Consider the following 14199-nt stretch of genomic DNA (forward strand, 5'->3'; position numbering starts at 1 on the left):
ACATAATTTTCATAATTGGCCAAGTGGATGTAATTGTGATTGACGCTGTAGGAGAGAGGAATAACGTCTCGGGAGAGACAAAAAGTGAGTAAAAAACACCCTAAGTATGTTTAGAACTACAATTGAACTTTCTTCTGTCGATTCTTGTCTTTTTTCTGAATACCTCCTAAATATAGCGACAAAGTCGCTAAGTTGGCAACACTGGTGAGAGGTGGGTAGCGAGATATCAGTAATCAATGGTAATCACATACTATTTCTTCGTAACTATGATCATTCGAGGACAGTACATTTTTCATTTGGGTCTCGAGATGAATAAACTCAAGAACCTCTGACATGAATTCTTAAACTATGATTTGGGACCCAAAGCGGTTATTAACATGTCATAGGTGGGTCGCGAGATATGAGTGAACATTCAGAATCATATACTATTACTTCATAATGTTGGTCGTTCGAGGACACTGCATTTCTCATTTGGCTCTGGAGCTTAAAAATTGTAAAAACGTCTGAAACAGCCGATGAATCATTTCGTGTAAGTAATTAACCTACAATATGGTGGGGAACTTTGTCAAACGGCAGAGTTGCTGAGTTTCTTAGCTTGCATAGTAAGTCTTAACTCATTCAAAAAACAACCCTTCTAAAATTACATTGCAGTGCTGTGACCCGGATTCGAACCGGGGTTGCTGCGACCACAACGCAGAGTACTAACCACTATACGATCACGGCCGGCTACAAGAGTTGGCTTTGTAAAGCCTACATAGGCTGTGAAAGTGATGTGCACAAGCTGGCTAAACTCTTTTCATTTTGGTCTCGATAATGAATAAACTGAAGAAACAGTGGAGCTTTACACAGTCGGTAGGTTTTTTCTCATTCAAAAAGTGCCCTTTTTCCGTGACATTGGAATATCTCAATTGCATCCTCCTCACGTCATCTCTAATTCTCTAAACCCATTGGTGAGAAAACCTGAGTGCCCTCCCCTCTGACCTTCTCCACCAATGTGAACAATAAAAAGGTACTGCTGAGATTTGAACTCAGGATCTCCTGTTTACTAGACAGGCACTTTAACCAACTAAGCCACAGCACCCATAAAAGTCATATTTGTTGCAGATGTGAACACCCACACCTATTTGAATCAAACCAGTCTCATTAATTTAACCCACATCTCTGTCTAGCAAAATCACATCACAAAAGAGATGTCTTTTACTAATATTGGAAACGATACAGACACCTTCAATTGTCTAGCAACAGGGTTTCTTAAGCTACGTTTTGGGACGCAAAGTGGGCCTGAGCATGTGAGAGGCAGTGTTGCCAAATCCTCAGGAAGGAAAGTAGCTATTGCTGGTCCTAAAAGTAGCTAGAAGTCGCTAAATGACGTCATCACATAATTTTCATAATTGGCCAAGTGGATGTAATTGTGATTGACGCTGTAGGAGAGAGGAATAACGTCTCGGGAGAGACAAAAAGTGAGTAAAAAACACCCTAAGTATGTTTAGAACTACAATTGAACTTTCTTCTGTCGATTCTTGTCTTTTTTCTGAATACCTCCTAAATATAGCGACAAAGTCGCTAAGTTGGCAACACTGGTGAGAGGTGGGTAGCGAGATATCAGTAATCAATGGTAATCACATACTATTTCTTCGTAACTATGATCATTCGAGGACAGTACATTTTTCATTTGGGTCTCGAGATGAATAAACTCAAGAACCTCTGACATGAATTCTTAAACTATGATTTGGGACCCAAAGCGGTTATTAACATGTCATAGGTGGGTCGCGAGATATGAGTGAACATTCAGAATCATATACTATTACTTCATAATGTTGGTCGTTCGAGGACACTGCATTTCTCATTTGGCTCTGGAGCTTAAAAATTGTAAAAACGTCTGAAACAGCAGATGAATCATTTCGTGTAAGTAATTAACCTACAATATGGTGGGGAACTTTGTCAAACGGCAGAGTTGCTGAGTTTCTTAGCTTGCATAGTAAGTCTTAACTCATTCAAAAAACAACCCTTCTAAAATTACATTGCAGTGCTGTGACCCGGATTCGAACCGGGGTTGCTGCGACCACAACGCAGAGTACTTACCACTATACGATCACGGCCGGCTACAAGAGTTGGCTTTGTAAAGCCTACATAGGCTGTGAAAGTGATGTGCACAAGCTGGCTAAACTCTTTTCATTTTGGTCTCGATAATGAATAAACTGAAGAAACAGTGGAGCTTTACACAGTCGGTAGGTTTTTTCTCATTCAAAAAGTGCCCTTTTTCCGTGACATTGGAATATCTCAATTGCATCCTCCTCACGTCATCTCTAATTCTCTAAACCCATTGGTGAGAAAACCTGAGTGCCCTCCCCTCTGACCTTCTCCACCAATGTGAACAATAAAAAGGTACTGCTGAGATTTGAACTCAGGATCTCCTGTTTACTAGACAGGCACTTTAACCAACTAAGCCACAGCACCCATAAAAGTCATATTTGTTGCAGATGTGAACACCCACACCTATTTGAATCAAACCAGTCTCATTAATTTAACCCACATCTCTGTCTAGCAAAATCACATCACAAAAGAGATGTCTTTTACTAATATTGGAAACGATACAGACACCTTCAATTGTCTAGCAACAGGGTTTCTTAAGCTACGTTTTGGGACGCAAAGTGGGCCTGAGCATGTGAGAGGCAGTGTTGCCAAATCCTCAGGAAGGAAAGTAGCTATTGCTGGTCCTAAAAGTAGCTAGAAGTCGCTAAATGACGTCATCACATAATTTTCATAATTGGCCAAGTGGATGTAATTGTGATTGACGCTGTAGGAGAGAGGAATAACGTCTCGGGAGAGACAAAAAGTGAGTAAAAAACACCCTAAGTATGTTTAGAACTACAATTGAACTTTCTTCTGTCGATTCTTGTCTTTTTTCTGAATACCTCCTAAATATAGCGACAAAGTCGCTAAGTTGGCAACACTGGTGAGAGGTGGGTAGCGAGATATCAGTAATCAATGGTAATCACATACTATTTCTTCGTAACTATGATCATTCGAGGACAGTACATTTTTCATTTGGGTCTCGAGATGAATAAACTCAAGAACCTCTGACATGAATTCTTAAACTATGATTTGGGACCCAAAGCGGTTATTAACATGTCATAGGTGGGTCGCGAGATATGAGTGAACATTCAGAATCATATACTATTACTTCATAATGTTGGTCGTTCGAGGACACTGCATTTCTCATTTGGCTCTGGAGCTTAAAAATTGTAAAAACGTCTGAAACAGCAGATGAATCATTTCGTGTAAGTAATTAACCTACAATATGGTGGGGAACTTTGTCAAACGGCAGAGTTGCTGAGTTTCTTAGCTTGCATAGTAAGTCTTAACTCATTCAAAAAACAACCCTTCTAAAATTACATTGCAGTGCTGTGACCCGGATTCGAACCGGGGTTGCTGCGACCACAACGCAGAGTACTTACCACTATACGATCACGGCCGGCTACAAGAGTTGGCTTTGTAAAGCCTACATAGGCTGTGAAAGTGATGTGCACAAGCTGGCTAAACTCTTTTCATTTTGGTCTCGATAATGAATAAACTGAAGAAACAGTGGAGCTTTACACAGTCGGTAGGTTTTTTCTCATTCAAAAAGTGCCCTTTTTCCGTGACATTGGAATATCTCAATTGCATCCTCCTCACGTCATCTCTAATTCTCTAAACCCATTGGTGAGAAAACCTGAGTGCCCTCCCCTCTGACCTTCTCCACCAATGTGAACAATAAAAAGGTACTGCTGAGATTTGAACTCAGGATCTCCTGTTTACTAGACAGGCACTTTAACCAACTAAGCCACAGCACCCATAAAAGTCATATTTGTTGCAGATGTGAACACCCACACCTATTTGAATCAAACCAGTCTCATTAATTTAACCCACATCTCTGTCTAGCAAAATCACATCACAAAAGAGATGTCTTTTACTAATATTGGAAACGATACAGACACCTTCAATTGTCTAGCAACAGGGTTTCTTAAGCTACGTTTTGGGACGCAAAGTGGGCCTGAGCATGTGAGAGGCAGTGTTGCCAAATCCTCAGGAAGGAAAGTAGCTATTGCTGGTCCTAAAAGTAGCTAGAAGTCGCTAAATGACGTCATCACATAATTTTCATAATTGGCCAAGTGGATGTAATTGTGATTGACGCTGTAGGAGAGAGGAATAACGTCTCGGGAGAGACAAAAAGTGAGTAAAAAACACCCTAAGTATGTTTAGAACTACAATTGAACTTTCTTCTGTCGATTCTTGTCTTTTTTCTGAATACCTCCTAAATATAGCGACAAAGTCGCTAAGTTGGCAACACTGGTGAGAGGTGGGTAGCGAGATATCAGTAATCAATGGTAATCACATACTATTTCTTCGTAACTATGATCATTCGAGGACAGTACATTTTTCATTTGGGTCTCGAGATGAATAAACTCAAGAACCTCTGACATGAATTCTTAAACTATGATTTGGGACCCAAAGCGGTTATTAACATGTCATAGGTGGGTCGCGAGATATGAGTGAACATTCAGAATCATATACTATTACTTCATAATGTTGGTCGTTCGAGGACACTGCATTTCTCATTTGGCTCTGGAGCTTAAAAATTGTAAAAACGTCTGAAACAGCCGATGAATCATTTCGTGTAAGTAATTAACCTACAATATGGTGGGGAACTTTGTCAAACGGCAGAGTTGCTGAGTTTCTTAGCTTGCATAGTAAGTCTTAACTCATTCAAAAAACAACCCTTCTAAAATTACATTGCAGTGCTGTGACCCGGATTCGAACCGGGGTTGCTGCAACCACAACGCAGAGTACTAACCACTATACGATCACGGCCGGCTACAAGAGTTGGCTTTGTAAAGCCTACATAGGCTGTGAAAGTGATGTGCACAAGCTGGCTAAACTCTTTTCATTTTGGTCTCGATAATGAATAAACTGAAGAAACAGTGGAGCTTTACACAGTCGGTAGGTTTTTTCTCATTCAAAAAGTGCCCTTTTTCCGTGACATTGGAATATCTCAATTGCATCCTCCTCACGTCATCTCTAATTCTCTAAACCCATTGGTGAGAAAACCTGAGTGCCCTCCCCTCTGACCTTCTCCACCAATGTGAACAATAAAAAGGTACTGCTGAGATTTGAACTCAGGATCTCCTGTTTACTAGACAGGCACTTTAACCAACTAAGCCACAGCACCCATAAAAGTCATATATGTTGCAGATGTGAACACCCACACCTATTTGAATCAAACCAGTCTCATTAATTTAACCCACATCTCTGTCTAGCAAAATCACATCACAAAAGAGATGTCTTTTACTAATATTGGAAACGATACAGACACCTTCAATTGTCTAGCAACAGGGTTTCTTAAGCTACGTTTTGGGACGCAAAGTGGGCCTGAGCATGTGAGAGGCAGTGTTGCCAAATCCTCAGGAAGGAAAGTAGCTATTGCTGGTCCTAAAAGTAGCTAGAAGTCGCTAAATGACGTCATCACATAATTTTCATAATTGGACAAGTGGATGTAATTGTGATTGACGCTGTAGGAGAGAGGAATAACGTCTCGGGAGAGACAAAAAGTGAGTAAAAAACACCCTAAGTATGTTTAGAACTACAATTGAACTTTCTTCTGTCGATTCTTGTCTTTTTTCTGAATACTCACTAAATATAGCGACAAAGTCGCTAAGTTGGCAACACTGGTGAGAGGTGGGTAGCGAGATATCAGTAATCAATGGTAATCACATACTATTTCTTCGTAACTATGATCATTCGAGGACAGTACATTTTTCATTTGGGTCTCGAGATGAATAAACTCAAGAACCTCTGACATGAATTCTTAAACTATGATTTGGGACCCAAAGCGGTTATTAACATGTCATAGGTGGGTCGCGAGATATGAGTGAACATTCAGAATCATATACTATTACTTCATAATGTTGGTCGTTCGAGGACACTGCATTTCTCATTTGGCTCTGGAGCTTAAAAATTGTAAAAACGTCTGAAAAAGCAGATGAATCATTTTGTGTAAGTAATTAACCTACAATATGGTGGGGAACTTTGTCAAACGGCAGAGTTGCTGAGTTTCTTAGCTTGCATAGTAAGTCTTAACTCATTCAAAAAACAACCCTTCTAAAATTACTTTGCAGTGCTGTGACCCGGATTCGAACCGGGGTTGCTGCGACCACAACGCAGAGTACTAACCACTATACGATCACGGCCGGCTACAAGAGTTGGCTTTGTAAAGCCTACATAGGCTGTGAAAGTGATGTGCACAAGCTGGCTAAACTCTTTTCATTTTGGTCTCGATAATGAATAAACTGAAGAAACAGTGGAGCTTTACACAGTCGGTAGGTTTTTTCTCATTCAAAAAGTGCCCTTTTTCTGTGACATTGGAATATCTCAATTGCATCCTCCTCACGTCATCTCTAATTCTCTAAACCCATTGGTGAGAAAACCTGAGTGCCCTCCCCTCTGACCTTCTCCACCAATGTGAACAATAAAAAGGTACTGCTGAGATTTGAACTCAGGATCTCCTGTTTACTAGACAGGCACTCTAACCAACTAAGCCACAGCACCCATAAAAGTCATATATGTTGCAGATGTGAACACCCACACCTATTTGAATCAAACCAGTCTCATTAATTTAACCCACATCTCTGTCTAGCAAAATCACATCACAAAAGAGATGTCTTTTACTAATATTGGAAACGATACAGACACCTTCAATTGTCTAGCAACAGGGTTTCTTAAGCTACGTTTTGGGACGCAAAGTGGGCCTGAGCATGTGAGAGGCAGTGTTGCCAAATCCTCAGGAAGGAAAGTAGCTATTGCTGGTCCTAAAAGTAGCTAGAAGTCGCTAAATGACGTCATCACATAATTTTCATAATTGGCCAAGTGGATGTAATTGTGATTGACGCTGTAGGAGAGAGGAATAACGTCTCGGGAGAGACAAAAAGTGAGTAAAAAACACCCTAAGTATGTTTAGAACTACAATTGAACTTTCTTCTGTCGATTCTTGTCTTTTTTCTGAATACCTCCTAAATATAGCGACAAAGTCGCTAAGTTGGCAACACTGGTGAGAGGTGGGTAGCGAGATATCAGTAATCAATGGTAATCACATACTATTTCTTCGTAACTATGATCATTCGAGGACAGTACATTTTTCATTTGGGTCTCGAGATGAATAAACTCAAGAACCTCTGACATGAATTCTTAAACTATGATTTGGGACCCAAAGCGGTTATTAACATGTCATAGGTGGGTCGCGAGATATGAGTGAACATTCAGAATCATATACTATTACTTCATAATGTTGGTCGTTCGAGGACACTGCATTTCTAATTTGGCTCTGGAGCTTAAAAATTGTAAAAACGTCTGAAACAGCAGATGAATCATTTTGTGTAAGTAATTAACCTACAATATGGTGGGGAACTTTGTCAAACGGCAGAGTTGCTGAGTTTCTTAGCTTGCATAGTAAGTCTTAACTCATTCAAAAAACAACCCTTCTAAAATTACATTGCAGTGCTGTGACCCGGATTCGAACCGGGGTTGCTGCGACCACAACGCAGAGTACTAACCACTATACGATCACGGCCGGCTACAAGAGTTGGCTTTGTAAAGCCTACATAGGCTGTGAAAGTGATGTGCACAAGCTGGCTAAACTCTTTTCATTTTGGTCTCGATAATGAATAAACTGAAGAAACAGTGGAGCTTTACACAGTCGGTAGGTTTTTTCTCATTCAAAAAGTGCCCTTTTTCTGTGACATTGGAATATCTCAATTGCATCCTCCTCACGTCATCTCTAATTCTCTAAACCCATTGGTGAGAAAACCTGAGTGCCCTCCCCTCTGACCTTCTCCACCAATGTGAACAATAAAAAGGTACTGCTGAGATTTGAACTCAGGATCTCCTGTTTACTAGACAGGCACTTTAACCAACTAAGCCACAGCACCCATAAAAGTCATATATGTTGCAGATGTGAACACCCACACCTATTTGAATCAAACCAGTCTCATTAATTTAACCCACATCTCTGTCTAGCAAAATCACATCACAAAGGAGATGTATTTTACTAATATTGGAAACGATACAGACACCTTCAATTGTCTAGCAACAGGGTTTCTTAAGCTACGTTTTGGGACGCAAAGTGGGCCTGAGCATGTGAGAGGCAGTGTTGCCAAATCCTCAGGAAGGAAAGTAGCTATTGCTGGTCCTAAAAGTAGCTAGAAGTCGCTAAATGACGTCATCACATAATTTTCATAATTGGCCAAGTGGATGTAATTGTGATTGACGCTGTAGGAGAGAGGAATAACGTCTCGGGAGAGACAAAAAGTGAGTAAAAAACACCCTAAGTATGTTTAGAACTACAATTGAACTTTCTTCTGTCGATTCTTGTCTTTTTTCTGAATACTCACTAAATATAGCGACAAAGTCGCTAAGTTGGCAACACTGGTGAGAGGTGGGTAGCGAGATATCAGTAATCAATGGTAATCACATACTATTTCTTCGTAACTATGATCATTCGAGGACAGTACATTTTTCATTTGGGTCTCGAGATGAATAAACTCAAGAACCTCTGACATGAATTCTTAAACTATGATTTGGGACCCAAAGCGGTTATTAACATGTCATAGGTGGGTCGCGAGATATGAGTGAACATTCAGAATCATATACTATTACTTCATAATGTTGGTCGTTCGAGGACACTGCATTTCTCATTTGGCTCTGGAGCTTAAAAATTTTAAAAACGTCTGAAACAGCAGATGAATCATTTCGTGTAAGTAATTAACCTACAATATGGTGGGGAACTTTGTCAAACGGCAGAGTTGCTGAGTTTCTTAGCTTGCATAGTAAGTCTTAACTCATTCAAAAAACAACCCTTCTAAAATTACATTGCAGTGCCGTGACCTGGATTCAAACCGGGGTTGCTGCGACCACAACGCAGAGTACTAACCACTATACGATCACGGCCGGCTACAAGAGTTGGCTTTGTAAAGCCTACATAGGCTGTGAAAGTGACGTGCACAAGCTGGCTAAACTCTTTTCATTTTGGTCTCGATAATGAATAAACTGAAGAAACAGTGGAGCTTTACACAGTCGGTAGGTTTTTTCTCATTCAAAAAGTGCCCTTTTTCCGTGACATTGGAATATCTCAATTGCATCCTCCTCACGTCATCTCTAATTCTCTAAACCCATTGGTGAGAAAACCTGAGTGCCCTCCCCTCTGACCTTCTCCACCAATGTGAATAATAAGAAGGTACTGCAGGACCTCCTGTTTACTAGACAGGCACTTTAACCAACTAAGCCACAGCACCCATAAAAGTCATATATGTTGCAGATGTGAACACCCACACCTATTTGAATCAAACCAGTCTCATTAATTTAACCCACATCTCTGTCTAGCAAAATCACATCACAAAAGAGATGTCTTTTACTAATATTGGAAACGATACAGACACCTTCAATTGTCTAGCAACAGGGTTTCTTAAGCTACGTTTTGGGACGCAAAGTGGGCCTGAGCATGTGAGAGGCAGTGTTGCCAAATCCTCAGGAAGGAAAGTAGCTATTGCTGGTCCTAAACGTAGCTAGAAGTCGCTAAATGACGTCATCACATAATTTTCATAATTGGCCAAGTGGATGTAATTGTGATTGACGCTGTAGGAGAGAGGAATAACGTCTCGGGAGAGACAAAAAGTGAGTAAAAAACACCCTAAGTATGTTTAGAACTACAATTGAACTTTCTTCTGTCGATTCTTGTCTTTTTTCTGAATACCTCCTAAATATAGCGACAAAGTCGCTAAGTTGGCAACACTGGTGAGAGGTGGGTAGCGAGATATCAGTAATCAATGGTAATCACATACTATTTCTTCGTAACTATGATCATTCGAGGACAGTACATTTTTCATTTGGGTCTCGAGATGAATAAACTCAAGAACCTCTGACATGAATTCTTAAACTATGATTTGGGACCCAAAGCGGTTATTAACATGTCATAGGTGGGTCGCGAGATATGAGTGAACATTCAGAATCATATACTATTACTTCATAATGTTGGTCGTTCGAGGACACTGCATTTCTCATTTGGCTCTGGAGCTTAAAAATTGTAAAAACGTCTGAAACAGCAGATGAATCATTTTGTGTAAGTAATTAACCTACAATATGGTGGGGAACTTTGTCAAACGGCAGAGTTGCTGAGTTTCTTAGCTTGCATAGTAAGTCTTAACTCATTCAAAAAACAACCCTTCTAAAATTACATTGCAGTGCTGTGACCCGGATTCGAACCGGGGTTGCTGCGACCACAACGCAGAGTACTAACCACTATACGATCACGGCCGGCTACAAGAGTTGGCTTTGTAAAGCCTACATAGGCTGTGAAAGTGATGTGCACAAGCTGGCTAAACTCTTTTCATTTTGGTCTCGATAATGAATAAACTGAAGAAACAGTGGAGCTTTACACAGTCGGTAGGTTTTTTCTCATTCAAAAAGTGCCCTTTTTCTGTGACATTGGAATATCTCAATTGCATCCTCCTCACGTCATCTCTAATTCTCTAAACCCATTGGTGAGAAAACCTGAGTGCCCTCCCCTCTGACCTTCTCCACCAATGTGAACAATAAAAAGGTACTGCTGAGATTTGAACTCAGGATCTCCTGTTTACTAGACAGGCACTTTAACCAACTAAGCCACAGCACCCATAAAAGTCATATATGTTGCAGATGTGAACACCCACACCTATTTGAATCAAACCAGTCTCATTAATTTAACCCACATCTCTGTCTAGCAAAATCACATCACAAAGGAGATGTATTTTACTAATATTGGAAACGATACAGACACCTTCAATTGTCTAGCAACAGGGTTTCTTAAGCTACGTTTTGGGACGCAAAGTGGGCCTGAGCATGTGAGAGGCAGTGTTGCCAAATCCTCAGGAAGGAAAGTAGCTATTGCTGGTCCTAAAAGTAGCTAGAAGTCGCTAAATGACGTCATCACATAATTTTCATAATTGGCCAAGTGGATGTAATTGTGATTGACGCTGTAGGAGAGAGGAATAACGTCTCGGGAGAGACAAAAAGTGAGTAAAAAACACCCTAAGTATGTTTAGAACTACAATTGAACTTTCTTCTGTCGATTCTTGTCTTTTTTCTGAATACTCACTAAATATAGCGACAAAGTCGCTAAGTTGGCAACACTGGTGAGAGGTGGGTAGCGAGATATCAGTAATCAATGGTAATCACATACTATTTCTTCGTAACTATGATCATTCGAGGACAGTACATTTTTCATTTGGGTCTCGAGATGAATAAACTCAAGAACCTCTGACATGAATTCTTAAACTATGATTTGGGACCCAAAGCGGTTATTAACATGTCATAGGTGGGTCGCGAGATATGAGTGAACATTCAGAATCATATACTATTACTTCATAATGTTGGTCGTTCGAGGACACTGCATTTCTCATTTGGCTCTGGAGCTTAAAAATTTTAAAAACGTCTGAAACAGCAGATGAATCATTTCGTGTAAGTAATTAACCTACAATATGGTGGGGAACTTTGTCAAACGGCAGAGTTGCTGAGTTTCTTAGCTTGCATAGTAAGTCTTAACTCATTCAAAAAACAACCCTTCTAAAATTACATTGCAGTGCCGTGACCTGGATTCAAACCGGGGTTGCTGCGACCACAACGCAGAGTACTAACCACTATACGATCACGGCCGGCTACAAGAGTTGGCTTTGTAAAGCCTACATAGGCTGTGAAAGTGACGTGCACAAGCTGGCTAAACTCTTTTCATTTTGGTCTCGATAATGAATAAACTGAAGAAACAGTGGAGCTTTACACAGTCGGTAGGTTTTTTCTCATTCAAAAAGTGCCCTTTTTCCGTGACATTGGAATATCTCAATTGCATCCTCCTCACGTCATCTCTAATTCTCTAAACCCATTGGTGAGAAAACCTGAGTGCCCTCCCCTCTGACCTTCTCCACCAATGTGAATAATAAGAAGGTACTGCAGGACCTCCTGTTTACTAGACAGGCACTTTAACCAACTAAGCCACAGCACCCATAAAAGTCATATATGTTGCAGATGTGAACACCCACACCTATTTGAATCAAACCAGTCTCATTAATTTAACCCACATCTCTGTCTAGCAAAATCACATCACAAAAGAGATGTCTTTTACTAATATTGGAAACGATACAGACACCTTCAATTGTCTAGCAACAGGGTTTCTTAAGCTACGTTTTGGGACGCAAAGTGGGCCTGAGCATGTGAGAGGCAGTGTTGCCAAATCCTCAGGAAGGAAAGTAGCTATTGCTGGTCCTAAAAGTAGCTAGAAGTCGCTAAATGACGTCATCACATAATTTTCATAATTGGCCAAGTGGATGTAATTGTGATTGACGCTGTAGGAGAGAGGAATAACGTCTCGGGAGAGACAAAAAGTGAGTAAAAAACACCCTAAGTATGTTTAGAACTACAATTGAACTTTCTTCTGTCGATTCTTGTCTTTTTTCTGAATACTCACTAAATATAGCGACAAAGTCGCTAAGTTGGCAACACTGGTGAGAGGTGGGTAGCGAGATATCAGTAATCAATGGTAATCACATACTATTTCTTCGTAACTATGATCATTCGAGGACAGTGCATTTTTCATTTGGGTCTCGAGATGAATAAACTCAAGAACCTCTGACATGAATTCTTAAACTATGATTTGGGACCCAAAGCGGTTATTAACATGTCATAGGTGGGTCGCGAGATATGAGTGAACATTCAGAATCATACACTATTTCTTCATAATGTTGGTCGTTCGAGGACACTGCATTTCTCATTTGGCTCTCGAGCTTAAAAATGGTAAAAACGTCTGAAACAGCAGATGAATCATTTTGTGTAAGTAATTAACCTACAATATGGTGGGGAACTTTGTCAAACGGCAGAGTTGCTGAGTTTCTTAGCTTGCATAGTAAGTCTTAACTCATTCAAAAAACAACCCTTCTAAAATTACATTGCAGTGCCGTGACCCGGATTCGAACCGGGGTTGCTGCGACCACAACGCAGAGTACTAACCACTATACGATCACGGCCGGCTACAAGAGCTGGCTTTGTAAAGCCTACATAGGCTGTGAAAGTGATGTGCACAAGCTGGCTAAACTCTTTTCATTTTGGTCTCGATAATGAATAAACTGAAGAAACAGTGGAGCTTTACACAGTCGGTAGGTTTTTTCTCATTCAAAAAGTGCCCTTTTTCCGTGACATTGGAATATCTCAATTGCATCCTCCTCACGTCATCTCTAATTCTCTAAACCCATTGGTGAGAAAACCTGAGTGCCCTCCCCTCTGACCTTCTCCACCAATGTGAACAATAAAAAGGTACTGCTGAGATTTGAACTCAGGTTCTCCTGTTTACTAGACAGGCACTTTAACCAACTAAGCCACAGCACCCATAAAAGTCATATATGTTGCAGATGTGAACACCCACACCTATTTGAATCAAACCAGTCTCATTAATTTAACCCACATCTCTGTCTAGCAAAATCACATCACAAAAGAGATGTCTTTTACTAATATTGGAAACGATACAGACACCTTCAATTGTCTAGCAACAGGGTTTCTTAAGCTACGTTTTGGGACGCAAAGTGGGCCTGAGCATGTGAGAGGCAGTGTTGCCAAATCCTCAGGAAGGAAAGTAGCTATTGCTGGTCCTAAAAGTAGCTAGAAGTCGCTAAATGACGTCATCACATAATTTTCATAATTGGCCAAGTGGATGTAATTGTGATTGACGCTGTAGGAGAGAGGAATAACGTCTCGGGAGAGACAAAAAGTGAGTAAAAAACACCCTAAGTATGTTTAGAACTACAATTGAACTTTCTTCTGTCGATTCTTGTCTTTTTTCTGAATACTCACTAAATATAGCGACAAAGTCGCTAAGTTGGCAACACTGGTGAGAGGTGGGTAGCGAGATATCAGTAATCAATGGTAATCACATACTATTTCTTCGTAACTATGATCATTCGAGGACAGTGCATTTTTCATTTGGGTCTCGAGATGAATAAACTCAAGAACCTCTGACATGAATTCTTAAACTATGATTTGGGACCCAAAGCGGTTATTAACATGTCATAGGTGGGTCGCGAGATATGAGTGAACATTCAGAATCATACACTATTTCTTCATAATGTTGGTCGTTCGAGGACACTGCATTTC

The 14199-nt window shown here is 40.4% G+C and overlaps 9 non-coding genes across 9 annotated transcripts; all 9 read right to left on the reverse strand.

The window, feature by feature from the left end:
- Window positions 1-1007: 1007 nt before the first annotated feature.
- trnat-agu (transfer RNA threonine (anticodon AGU)) lies at window positions 1008-1081 on the reverse strand. The gene has a single exon. It is a non-coding gene; the product is annotated as a tRNA-Thr (tRNA).
- Window positions 1082-2383: 1302 nt separating this feature from the next.
- trnat-agu (transfer RNA threonine (anticodon AGU)) lies at window positions 2384-2457 on the reverse strand. Its single transcript has one exon. It is a non-coding gene; the product is annotated as a tRNA-Thr (tRNA).
- Window positions 2458-3759: 1302 nt separating this feature from the next.
- On the reverse strand, window positions 3760-3833 carry trnat-agu (transfer RNA threonine (anticodon AGU)). Its single transcript has one exon. It is a non-coding gene; the product is annotated as a tRNA-Thr (tRNA).
- A 1302-nt stretch (window positions 3834-5135) lies between these two features.
- trnat-agu (transfer RNA threonine (anticodon AGU)) lies at window positions 5136-5209 on the reverse strand. Its single transcript has one exon. It is a non-coding gene; the product is annotated as a tRNA-Thr (tRNA).
- Window positions 5210-6511: 1302 nt separating this feature from the next.
- trnat-agu (transfer RNA threonine (anticodon AGU)) lies at window positions 6512-6585 on the reverse strand. The gene has a single exon. It is a non-coding gene; the product is annotated as a tRNA-Thr (tRNA).
- Window positions 6586-7887: 1302 nt separating this feature from the next.
- trnat-agu (transfer RNA threonine (anticodon AGU)) lies at window positions 7888-7961 on the reverse strand. The gene has a single exon. It is a non-coding gene; the product is annotated as a tRNA-Thr (tRNA).
- A 2664-nt stretch (window positions 7962-10625) lies between these two features.
- On the reverse strand, window positions 10626-10699 carry trnat-agu (transfer RNA threonine (anticodon AGU)). The gene has a single exon. It is a non-coding gene; the product is annotated as a tRNA-Thr (tRNA).
- A 2308-nt stretch (window positions 10700-13007) lies between these two features.
- Window positions 13008-13079, reverse strand: trnah-gug (transfer RNA histidin (anticodon GUG)). Its single transcript has one exon. It is a non-coding gene; the product is annotated as a tRNA-His (tRNA).
- Window positions 13080-13363: 284 nt separating this feature from the next.
- Window positions 13364-13437, reverse strand: trnat-agu (transfer RNA threonine (anticodon AGU)). The gene has a single exon. It is a non-coding gene; the product is annotated as a tRNA-Thr (tRNA).
- Window positions 13438-14199: the final 762 nt, after the last annotated feature.

This window comes from Oncorhynchus mykiss, chromosome 16 (assembly GCF_057628025.1).
Source record: "Oncorhynchus mykiss isolate SJ-2025 chromosome 16, ASM5762802v1, whole genome shotgun sequence".
NCBI classification, from domain to species: Eukaryota; Metazoa; Chordata; class Actinopteri; order Salmoniformes; family Salmonidae; genus Oncorhynchus; species Oncorhynchus mykiss.